Raw genomic sequence first — 12,580 nt, 5'->3', positions numbered from 1 at the left:
ACGATGATACATCTGAAGCTAACTCAAGAAAGCTCAAATGTCGTACCTATAAGAAGAGTGACTATTTGCCAAGTTACATCCTATGCTTGCAACTATTTCCGAATGGTAAATAGACTTAGTTAATGCTTGACTTACGAGAGGAATGAACACTAGTTCCTACTATCTTGAGGGAAGGAAACCCTAAGGCAAACTTAGACCCCAATTAAATTCTAAAGATGGAAAAAATGGTTACCAACTGACCAAATAAGATCCTAGACCAAGATCTTAAGATAAGAACCAAAGGATAGTAACCTAGGGAAGCTATCATCTGTAACTATAGCGTAATTGCTCACCTATATTACATAGAAGAGAGATTTGAAGAAGGGTATTCTCTATCCCTCGAAAGATAATGGAAAATGACGCTAAGGCAAGAAAGACCCAAGAAGGGCAATGATAAGCGTTTAAGATGAGGACTCCACCTTAGCAGATGTTCGAGAACTCGCCTTCATTGTTGTTTGTGCTTGTAACACTAGATTCAATGTTTGTGAAAGGAATGTATGACCCAACTCACAAAGGAAATTTGAATAATGAATTAGGTTGAATTCATGGAGGGCATGCCAAGCTACCCCTACATGACTACCAACCCTGGCCAAGGGGGTTCCAAATAGCCGAGACGGGAACGTGAACCCGCCACGAGAGGTCTCTCCGTGGGTTAGTTTGAATGTAGGAGGATGCTTGGATGCCAAGGGGGGCTTTGACTGTAAAGTCCCTGCCTCTAGGTCCTATTCGAATGATCTACATGACTTGGGATAGATTCTTGAGGCTCTATTACTAGTACAAGGGTGAAAACTTGGAGAAAATAAGACGCATCCTCACAAATTGCAAAATTCGTCCTTTTTGGACAAGATTTGTATTTTAGTTAAGATGCTAATATAAAGTTTACTTCCAAGGAACTTGGCTGAACTATTTTCGTGTCAGTGCCATAAGTTATGCAAACGAACCCTGTTTCCTAAAAGGCTTAATTAAGGAAGTTATTTTTAAATGTCACATAGAAATGTGATAGAACCTAATTAGATAACTAAAGAACGCCCATTGAGGGAAGTGGGTGGGTGAAACCCCTAACAGGTCCATCCTATAGAAGGGTGGTCCCAGAGAACTGGGAGGCTTCTCAAAAGGTTCTATAGCCGTACAACCCTTAGGTAATATTAGGTTAGAACCCAATTCATGCCGTTTTAGGGGACCAAAATGGGACTATGCCCTATGGGCAGAGAGGTTGAGCAGTGTATCCCTCTCATTTCCCATTCTCTTTGAACCAAGTGCGGCATGGGTCTGCTTCTGCTTGAGTATCTTTGTGGAAAGTAGGATGCCCAAGATTTGATGTTAGAATACTGTTAGGAGACCTTGGCCACTAGGAACCCTGATTTTAAGTCGATCCTAGCGGGTTCAGCCATGAACGTTCCGTTGCGAGGCGGACTCGAGAAACCCTAGGCGACAAACCTCAAAATATTCCATGGGGGTGTCGGGTAGCGTCACTTAGATTCGTTTCTCAATGGACCACTAAAAACATGCCCGAATAGCCATTAGGGTGACACGTTACATCGTGAGTTTGTGAAGTGGGGAAGGGGGTTAAGTCCCTTGAGGTACCATGAGTTTGTGAAGTGGGGAAGGGGGTTAAGGCCCTTGAGGTACCATGAGTTTGTGTAGTGGGAAAGGGCTAGGCATTAAGGCCTTGTAGATGTTGTGATTGCATGTGGCTCTCAGTCTTTTTGTTTTTCTTTTTATCCTTTTTTCTTCTTCTTTCTCTCTCTTTTATTTTTTGAAGAAAAATAATGTACAAATAAATGATGAGGACTTCATTAGGGCTCTCTATGATTCCATGATTGTTGTGGAGTAGTGGCTGCAATGCTCTTTCTAAGTATGCTCTGCTCATCATATAGATTTTTGGTGCTGACCTTTCTGCTAGGGGTGTTGTTAGAAGGAAAGGGTGGCTACAACCAGTGAACTAGCCACAGTTCATGTCTTCTAGTAGCTCAAAATAGTATGCCGGTAGTAGTGTAGCATAGAGGAGAAATCTCACCATGGCATACCTATCTATTTATGCATTCACATCAAAGAACAATGGGTGGAGACCCTTTTCTTCTGCCATCTTCTTCTAGTTGAGAAGTCAGAGAAGCAATCTTAAATAAAATTGCATGTTGTAATGAAAGTTAAATGTGAATTGCATATGCAATTCTTGAGCCTCCTATTGTTCTCAAGTGGTAAGTTCCCTATCTCAATTGTTTGATAACTATTCCCCTCTCTATGGAAAGGGTACATCTGGCACTAGTTGAGAAGTGATACTGAGCTTTCTTCTACTTTTTTCCACCCATGCTCTTCTTCTTTGTATGGCTTTCATAATATTTTTTGGAGAGGTGGATGCCCTTTCCATTTTTGTGCTGGTTTTTGGTTGTGGGGACATTGGCTGCTTATGTTCTTCCTATTCTCAATTTGTTTTAAGTGCAAGAGGTGATGATGGTGGTGCTTCCATGGTTTGGGTAGGTTCTTTAGTGATGACTATTCCAATCATCCTTAGTTATTTTATGGAGAGCCCCATTTCCCTAAGCCTTTACACATGTTCTTCCTTTTTCATGCTATATTCCCATTGGGGAATCGTTACCTCTAGATTGTGCTTGAGTGCTTGCTTAGTGAGTTGCAGTTTCTTCTTAAGATTTTCCATCATGTCATTATCACATGGTTTCCACACCTCAAGCAATATGTTAATGAAGCTTTGCTACTGAACTTGCATTATTGCCTCTATGACTTTAGGTCTTTCTACTACCATGCTTTTTTTCACATTCTACTTGCACTAACAGGTGGTCATGTTTTGCAATGCATTCAAAATCTTTTCTTCCCACTAATTCACCTTCTTCTTTTCCCTCTCTAGCCCCTAGTTTTGCCATTTACCAAGGATCTCTAGCATGGTTTTCTGTTCTTGCTAGATTTGGGCCAAGTTGTTCCTTTGTTGTGCTTCATAATCTAACTACCTCTGGAGTTGGGCATAGTTATGCATGGATTTTTCTCTCTCATTTTCCAACTCCACTAGCTCCATGACCTTTTGTTGGGCCTCCTCTTTGGCTAACTTTTCTTCTTCCATATTACTTATTCTTTGTCCTTGGAGTTGCTTCATCTTCTCCACTTCTCCTTCTAATTTGGCTATGTCTATTCCTGCAACTCTTCATATCCTTATTACTTTCCCTTAGTACATGAAGTTTTCTCTTTAAACTAAAAATCTCTCTTGTTTTTTGTTATTGGTATGTAGTATGGGCTCTCTTTTCCTTCTCTAAAGTTGTTAAGGCTGAGTTCCTCTCCTCATCTAGTTGGCCCCTTTGCTCTTCCAACTCTTTTAATAGCTCTTCAAGACCTTGTGTTGGGCTTAGGGTGATCATAGGTAAAGAAGTCGATGACCCTTCCACCGTTGTCATTTTAGGTACTTTTTGACCAAACTTCACATTTGTAATTGCAAACCATTTAGTACCAATGGTAGTGCTTCTTTTGATCTCGCTTGTGAAAGCACAGTAACTTGTGTAGCAAGTTAATAAACCATACTTTCTAGCCTACTTCTAGCCAAGTCTTCTATAGTGGGGGGATGGGTGATGTGGTAAGTTGTTAATGAAGGGGAAGGTGTTTCTAATGGAGCCTTACACTTGCCCATGATTGATTGGTGGCCTTGCTATAGGTCCTGTTGCATTGGTTCCTGCTACTTTCTTTAGAAGAACCTTGTAGGTTAAGGCCCATTGGAGCCAGCTCTTTTGCTCTTCAAGTTGCTATACAAATCTTCTAATTGCTAGGACTATGTCTTACTGCTCTTATTTTCTAAGGCACTCCTCCTCCTCCTGTTGCTTTTTCCTTGTTCCTCTTCATCCCTTTTAGAGGATTCTTTCACTTTTTCAAGTTCTTTCTCTTCTTTAGCCATGCACTTCTCTTATTTGGTTGATATCTTGATGATAAAAATTTCCCCTTATTTCCTTTTGATTGATATTGATTGTGGCTTTTGTTGCTATTGTTGGGTTTCTAATCTCATGTATTGTGGATCTTGGAAGCTCTTACTCCTCAACTCAGGTGGTTGCTCTAGTGCCATGGCTTAGCTTGGATATCAATTGTTATGAACTCTAATTGAGTTAATTCTTGTTCTCCAATCGAGCTTGTTACGAGGGTTTTGGTTGCAACTCTTTTACTAGATACTTTCTTGGTTTAAAGCTTCTACCATGTGGTTGCAATCCTTCTAGCAATCTCTTTTGCCTCCAACTGCAATCTCCTGATTTTCTATTCTTCTTGCTCTTTTGAGGGTTCATGCTCTAGCATTTCAGTGTGTGTGGATGACACCTCTTGTATTGCTATGCCTAGAGGTTCCTATGGTGATAGTTTTGCACCTAGATGTGATTTCTTGGTGACTTATTGTATAATGGCTATTAGTACACCCCCTAACCCTAGTAGGGTGGTCTTGGTTGCTTCCTTCTTTCTTTCTACCACTTTGCTTGCTACTACTGACATGGGCCGTGATTTCTTGGACTCTTGCACTCCAAAGCTTAGTACCTTTGCTGTAGTAGCACATATGGTTTTTATGATATATGCATTGAGGTTTTTGTTATCCATCACCCAAGCAAGCACACTTTCCAGCTTTGCTACCTAGATTGTGCTTATCATGGATTTGTGCATGTTTCTAGAGAATAGTGTATATATTAGTTTAGATAATTTTAATTGAGGGATTTGGGATGTCTTCTAGATTGATACCATCATTAGTTAAAACCTTCTATTTATCCATCCCTAGCATCGCAAAGATGTCTCTCTTTGGATGCTTCTCTTGCTTATCTAGTAGGCCCAAGGCTTTGTGCACCACTTTTGGGTTAAGAGGGATCTCCATCTATTTCTATCCATGGTTGTCACTTACATTGCCAGACCCACTATGCCTATCGGGATTGTAGGTCATGAGAAATTTTGTGCATTGCTTGTAATTTATTTCTCCCTAAAACTTTTCCATGTACTCATCCAACCTACACTAGTCTACTAATTCCTTGGCATCTAGATTTTTGGTTGCCACCTCTTTTAGGTTGTGGATCTATTTGTACCACAAGTGGCAATATCCCTTAACTTTCATGTTATCTTGTAATCCACATGTTCTCTTCCAAAAAATGGTGTTTGGGACTTGGTCATCTTTTTTCAAAGTCTAACAACATCTTGTGGTGGTGATATTTTGAGAAGTATTGAATGTGTTAAGAACAAAAAAAAAGTACATCTTTGCCAAGGAAAACTAAAATTTCACACCAAAACAAAGAAATTTTCACAGGTTAGGTCGATTTGCAAAGTTTATGTACAGTTTATGCAAGCCTCAAGTCCCAAGTCTCAACCCCCTCGTCCTCCCAAGGGATTGCAATACTTCCAAGATTGCATAAGAGGGTCATGGCAAGTATTTCATTTTGAGGTGCTAGCTCATTGGCTTATATACAAGGAGACCCTCAACTATCTTTGCAACCATGAATCATAGAAGTGAAGGTTATATTCCATAGTGACGTAGTGGTCCATATCTTGTGGTCGAATGTCAATATGGGTAATATAGGTCAAAACATCAGTGAAGGTCCCTTGAACCTATTCAACTTGCAATATGAAGCTCTTCTTTGCTAATGACTTGATCCATATATGAATGCATGATCACATTATCTTCTAATGGATGTTTATGGATGTTTATAGGTTAAAGAAAGAAACAAAGTGGGGAAACTTAAGTAGGATCATACTTTGACAACTTAATGGCATATCATTGCTCTGCATTGGTCTCTGTAGGACGATTGAGATTAGCAAGTTCATTGGGTGTGGTCTCAACACAATTATGTTTGAAGTAGGTGATTAATCTTCTCTTCAAGGTCTGCTTTAATGAAAATTGAGTTGCAATGAGATCCTTAGTGATTGAGGCACTATTGGTGAAGATGAATTCATATTCCTCTCGAGAGCATGGTAGAGACTTCACATCATTTGCGGTATTTTCATCTTGAGGAGGCCTAGGTCAAGTCGTTTGTAGCTGCATATAACTGGAGTGAAGGTGTTCTCGAGCCCCAAAATACATGTGACTATGTTGTCATTATATTCGCAAACATGCTAGCAGCTAGTTTCAAGAGAGTGCCTTTCATAAGAAAGTTACAGGCCTAGAGGGGAATTTGGCCTTTGGGCCAATTTAATCAAGTAGTGTGATTGCTTGACCTTGGCTTATGGTAGGCATTGAATTGAGGGTGTTCTTAGGTTTAGATGGGGGTCTTGCATCCACTAGTTGGACTTGGATTGGGGATGAGAATGGGGTACAATTCTAGTGGTCCTTAGCATTTCCTCACAGTTAGGGGAAGTTAGCCTATGTAGGCTTGTAAGCTTAGTGAACTGTGATTCTTTGCAACTTGTTTGACAGCATTTAGAGCATGGTCTTTTTGTAGGATTGACTAGTGGTGCATGTGGTTCTTTTATTTTGTAGGCTTGTTGAGGTCATCACTAGGTGCTAGTGGTCATGGTGCTTGTCTCCTTGGTTGTAGAGGAAGAAGGCTTGGCCTCCTAGAATTTTGGCCGTGGAGATATTAGGGTAGCCTTGTGTGCGAGCTTTAACAACCAAATGTGCTTGTTACTAGTGTAGTAGCCTTGTGTTCCAAGCAAAGCTTTATGAACCTATTGAGTTGGATTTGGGGTGTAATGATTGTGTTGCCACGATGCTTGGTTACATGTCATTTTTCATTGGTGACTTGTGCAAGCTCCACAAAGAAGAAGAAGGGGAAGAAGAAGAAGAAAAGGGAGTAAGAGCTGGAGCAAGAGCTTATCCAACCGGTCCCTCACTCTACCTCACACTCTCCCTCCCTGTTTTTCTCTCTCTCTCTAAACAATCAAGAAGAAAGAAGAGAGCTCTCAAGATTGTATACCATAAGAATGAGCTTATCTATCACTTTCCAATCTTTATACATAGCCTCAATTTTTGTGCATCCTCCTTTTGCACTTACCTAGACCTACCTTTTTTCACTTGCATACACCATTTACATTCTTTCACTTGTTTACTAAGTAGCCTTATTGAGACTAGTTATTACAATTCACATATGAGGGCTTATCTTCTCACTGAAGATGACTGTGGGTAGAGGCACTTTGTAGCCGTACAAAGTCTCAAAGGGTGAAACTCGGATACTAGCATAGGCAGATTTGTAATAAGAAAATTCAGCTAAGTGCACCCAAGAATCTCATGCATGCTACATATCATGATAGAAATGGTGAAGGGAGTCTCTAACTACTTGTTTACCCTTTTTGTTTGGCTGCCAATTTGCGAGATGATACGTTGTAGATGTTGGGATAAAGGGCAATGCCCATGTCCGCCCGTAAGGGCTAGATTGTACATAGTGCATATACCTAGCTAGAATCATTATTGAGGTACACTCTTTAGTACCACAAATCGTGTGTCTCTATCTCTTCTCTCTCTCTCTCTCTCAACTTGCATCTCTACACAGAAGCTCCATTGCATCTATCTCAACAAACTAGTATCAGCAGGCAATCATGAACTTGGAATTTCTTCAGGTGCAAGAGCTTGAAGTTGAAGAAGAGTTCACTCTGAAGAATTTGCAAGCAAGGCAACAAGGTTTGAAGCTTCTCTCTTCATTTGAGCTTGTTGGCAGCCATCATTGGCCACTTGGGGATCCTCCCCATTATCTCCAACACTTGGATCGGCATCCCTCTTTAGGGTTGAAGGCACCATCAGCATGGGTATGAAGATCTAGTTTTCAACATGCTCAGGACCTACAACAGTAGCTGCTCCTCTTCATTTGGCATCATGGTTGTGCTCCAGACTTTGCATCTAATGGTTAGCATTGAGCATTGAAGTGTAGTATTACACTTGGGGTTGATAAATATTCAGCTTCAGGTTTGAAATGCACAGTATTCATACTTGAAATAAATAGGGAAGCACGTATCTTTGTGTGTCTAGTGCATACAGATCATGCTCATTTGATGGCTATTGGATGTAACTGGATGTTGGATGTCTCAAGGATCATGTGGCATTTTCTTGAGGCCATTTAGAGCTAATCTTGGCAATCATTTTGCTCAGTTTTGTAGACTTTCTTGTGGCTAGAATACACAATCCACAATTTGCAATTTATAGGCAAATCTCCGTCCTTTAATGATGTTGGTCCTTGGACATGCATGTTGATGCATATACATGCTTAAGTGATGTCAAGACATTGAGGAATGATATGCCTATGTATTGAAGTGCATTTGGACTGATTTTGACTGAGATTTCACTCAGTTTTGATAGAGATTTGGCTGCTGGAATAACATGGCTGAATGACATTTTGACTGCGTATGCGTTATGTCTTGCTTCTAGACTTGGTCTCGGGCATTCTATACCATGTATTCATGCTTATGGTTGATGTTACATGCTTGGATTTGATTCTGAGATGCATTTGAGTGGTGATTAAAGATCTTTTTTTTAATCAACTTTACTTACAGGTCTATTATTGTACATTCAGGACAATTTCCTACATATCCAAGACAACATACCTCACGAGCAGGAAATTTGATATGGTTCTATGCAAGAACATTATGGTGATGTTTTGAGAAGCTTTGCATGGTCTTTGAAGCTGAATCTTAGTCAATTTGAGAGTTTATTTCACTTTTGAATTTTTAGGATAGATTTTTTTAAAAATGTTTAGGGGACTGCACTTTTGAATTGCAGGACAGCCACGTGTGTTGTCAGGAATTTCAAGACTGCACTCTATTCTTTATCAAGAAATTGGTATGTTTATTGCAATTGAATGCTTTTGAGGCATTTTGGAAAATGAATTGATGTATGTTCTTGTTGTACATACTTGGGGATATTCCTAACATACTATTGAGTGGATTTTGGAGCTTTCATTGCTTGGCATTAGCTATCATTTACTATCAGTTATTTGGCTATGAATCATGGCTAGCATCAGTGTCAATCATCTTATGCATATCAAGAAGCTTGAAGGAGCACACAAATTTGCAATTTGGCAAAAAGAGTGCTATAACATCTTGTTGCAAAAGAAGCAAGCAAAGCCGTTTAAAGTAAAGGAAACAAAACTAGCTGATGTAGAGCAAGACAACTGGGATGAGTTGAATGAGCTTATATGCTCGACCATTGAGCTATCGATTTTTGATGCCTTGATGTTTAACATTGAAGGGTTGGATTCTACTTATGACATTTGGAAGCAACTAGAAGAATTGTATGCCCAGAAGAGTGTTGCCCAAAATTGTATGATAGGTCTATTGATTGAAGAAACTCATGGATCATGGATCTGTCTTCACTCTTCAGAATGTAAGGCATGTACCACAGCTCAAGAAGATTTTGATTAGTACTAGTGTGGCCAGCTAGATGATGATAGTTTGCATACCACCTTTGGTGATGGGAAATGGAAGATCTATGATAGCCTCCAATTTTGTCACCAAAAAGGCTAAAAGGATGCGACATCGATATCGAAAAATCTTTTGTGTTATCCAAAATTATATGCCATATGCATGTTCTTTGTACTTTATTGTCGTATCTTATGGTGTGTTGTAAATGCTTGGCTTGGAGTAATAAAAGCCATTGCATATGTTCCTTTATTTTAAACCTTAGGAATCTTGCCTAGAATACATGCAACACATAAGGCTCCTACCTTAGTCTTTTTGTATGGTTAAATATTTGATTTAATAAAGGTTCAAAAGGGTGAAATTGGGGTTCTTGGGAAAAGGTGGTTGAGGAGGTTGGAGCACAGCAGATTGTGGTGTATCTTTAACTTTCCTCTTCTCTCCCAAACTCTCTTTGTCCATCCTCTATTCTCTCTTATACTTGTGCTGCAACTATGGATTCTTGGTGTGTGAGCTTTAAAGAGGAGCATTCTGATCTTGTTTCTTGATTGGTGAGGATGTGCCTTGGGTCTTTTGTGTGTGTGTATTCATAGCAAGAGAGGTGTGTTTGTAGATTTCATGGTGAGGATCAAAGCTCCAAGCATATACTTTGCTACTCAGTACCTTGGTTTTGTGCTTGTTCGAGTGCTAGGTGAGAGCTAGTCAATCTGTAAGGGATCTAGGGTTATCGCCAGAGGTTGCAAGAGTGATACTTTGTATCCACTTCATGTATCTAGTGTGCGTGACCATGTTGTCACCGTGATCAAGCAGCCAAGTGTTTCCTTGTGGCATGGCCAGTGAGGACACATGAGTCAAATAGGAATGAAAGTACTTTCTCATTTGGGTACTTGCCTTGTCTTTGTTATGCTGATTTTGAGCACTATGATGATTATGTTTATGATAAGCATGCGTTTACATCCCATAAAAAGTCTATTTCACTAAAATCTTTGCCTCTAGAGTTAGTACATTCTGATGTATGTCAGATGCTAGGGTTATCTCTAGGAGGAAAGAAATACTTTGTCACATTTGTTGATGATGCTACTCGAAAGGTATGGGTTTACCCTATTCGTAGCAAGGATGAAGTGCATAAGTTTCAAAAATTCTTGGCATTGGTAGAGAATTAGACTGATAAGACACTTAAGTTTCTTCACTTTGACAAGGTGGGGAGTATGTATCCAAAGCCTTTCAGGCATTTTGTGACAACAAGGGGATAAAGAGGGAGCTCACCGTCCCCTCATAATCCACCCCAAAATGGAGTTGTAGAGCGCATGAATCGAACCATATAGGATAAGGTCCATATGATGCTATCTCATGCTGCATTACCCCATGGCTTTTGGGTAGAGATTGTTATGATAGTCGTTCATCTGATTAACAGGTCACCGAATAGGTCTTTGGGGAAGAGTCCCTTAGAAAGAGTAGTTGGGAAAGCCACCTTCTTATGCTCATTTGCAAGTGTTTGGATGCAAGGCTTTTGTGGACATACGGAAAGAAGAACACAAAAAATTGGAACCAAAGTCCTATAAATGCTTCCTAAGACATGGTGATGAGGGTGAGATGGGGTTTAGACTTTGGGATCCTGAGAAAAGAAAGATAGTACAACACAACAATGATGTCATCTTTCATGAAGATCGCATGCATAAGCAGCCCAAGAAGATTAAGGAAGTTAGAAGGGTTGTTTTCAATCAGGAAGGATGTACCTTTTAGACAACCATTTGTGCCCAGTGGACAGCAGTGTGTACCTACTGTAAATACTCCTAAAAATGTAGGAAATGGTGTCGAAAATGATTAGCAAGGTATTGCCTATGATACATCACAGTTTCAGCCTGAAAACATGCAATTAGGATAGCCTGAACTATCAGGACAACAACTTGTACATGCAGAATTATAGGCCCGTATTTTAGGACAATAACATGTAAATGCAGATTTGCAAGTCTGGCAGAGCTGCCTTCACTTCGTAGGTCAAGTCGACCATCGAGACCACCTGACAGGTTTATTATTGGTGCGCAATATGCTACAGATTATGTCATGTTGATGGATTATGGTGAGCTGTCATGCTTTAAGGAAGCAATGACTAGATCGGACAGCAAGAAGTGGTTCAAGGCCATGCTGTTGGAAATGGAATCCCTTGATAAGTATGGTACTTGGGACTTGGTGCAGCTACCTAAAGGGCATAAAACTCTTCCATGCAAGTGGTTTTACAAGAGGAAGGTCACTTCTGGTTCTTTGCCAAAGTACAAAGCATAGTTAGTTGCAAAGGGGTACAAGCAAGAATATGGAATTGGCTTTGATGAGATCCTCTCTCTTGTAGTCAAGATGACTACTCTAAGAACCATTTTGGGCTTGGTTGTAGCTGAAGATATGGAGCACATACAAATGGATGTAAAGACTGCATTCTTACATGGTGATCTGCATGAGGACATATATATGCAGTAGCCTGAGGGTTTTGTTGCTAAAGGCAAAGAGATGATGGTCTGTAAACTGAAACATAGTTTGTATGGGCTGAAACAAGCACTGCGGAAATGGTATCATAACTTTGATACTTTCATGCAGTCTTAGGGATTTCAGAGAAGTCAAGTTGATCACTGCTTGTACACAAAGAAGGCAGCAGATGGCAACTTGATTATCTTGATTCTATATGTTGATGACATGCTAATTGCTAGCAAGGATATTCATGCCTTGGATCCTTGAAGAAAAGTCTTCATGGCAACTTTGACATGAAGGATCTTGGTGATGCCAATCACATTATTGGGATGCGGATACTCAGAGATAGGTCAAAGGGGTTACTCTATCTATCTCAGCAGTATATATCCAAGATTTTGTAGCGTTTCAATATGGAGGGGGGGAAAGCAATTGGAGTTCCATTGCCTCCATATGTGAAACTCAGTGCAGAGGACAACCCTGAATTTGATGGTGAGAAGGCTGAAATGGCCAAGATTCCATATGCTTCAGCCATTGGCAGTTTGATGTATGCTATGGTTGCTACATGTCCAGACATTGCCTTTGTAATAGGAATGGCTAGCAAGTACATGGCAAACCCTAGCAAGATGCATTGGGAAGCAATGAAAGGTATTATGAGATACCTCAAGGGCACAAAGGATTTGTGCATCTGCTTTGGTAAGCAGAAGGCATATGTCATTGGCTTTACGGATGCTGACTATGCTAGACATGTGGACTGTAGGAAGTCCACTACAAGGTATGTGTTTAACTT

The sequence above is a fragment of the Lygodium microphyllum genome, chromosome 21 (genome assembly GCF_053477565.2).
Source record: "Lygodium microphyllum isolate KBCC chromosome 21, Lygodium_microphyllum_v1.1.10, whole genome shotgun sequence".
Classification (NCBI taxonomy): Eukaryota; Viridiplantae; Streptophyta; class Polypodiopsida; order Schizaeales; family Lygodiaceae; genus Lygodium; species Lygodium microphyllum.
The sequence above is the reverse complement of the archived record's forward strand: the minus strand, read 5'-3'. Positions refer to the sequence as shown.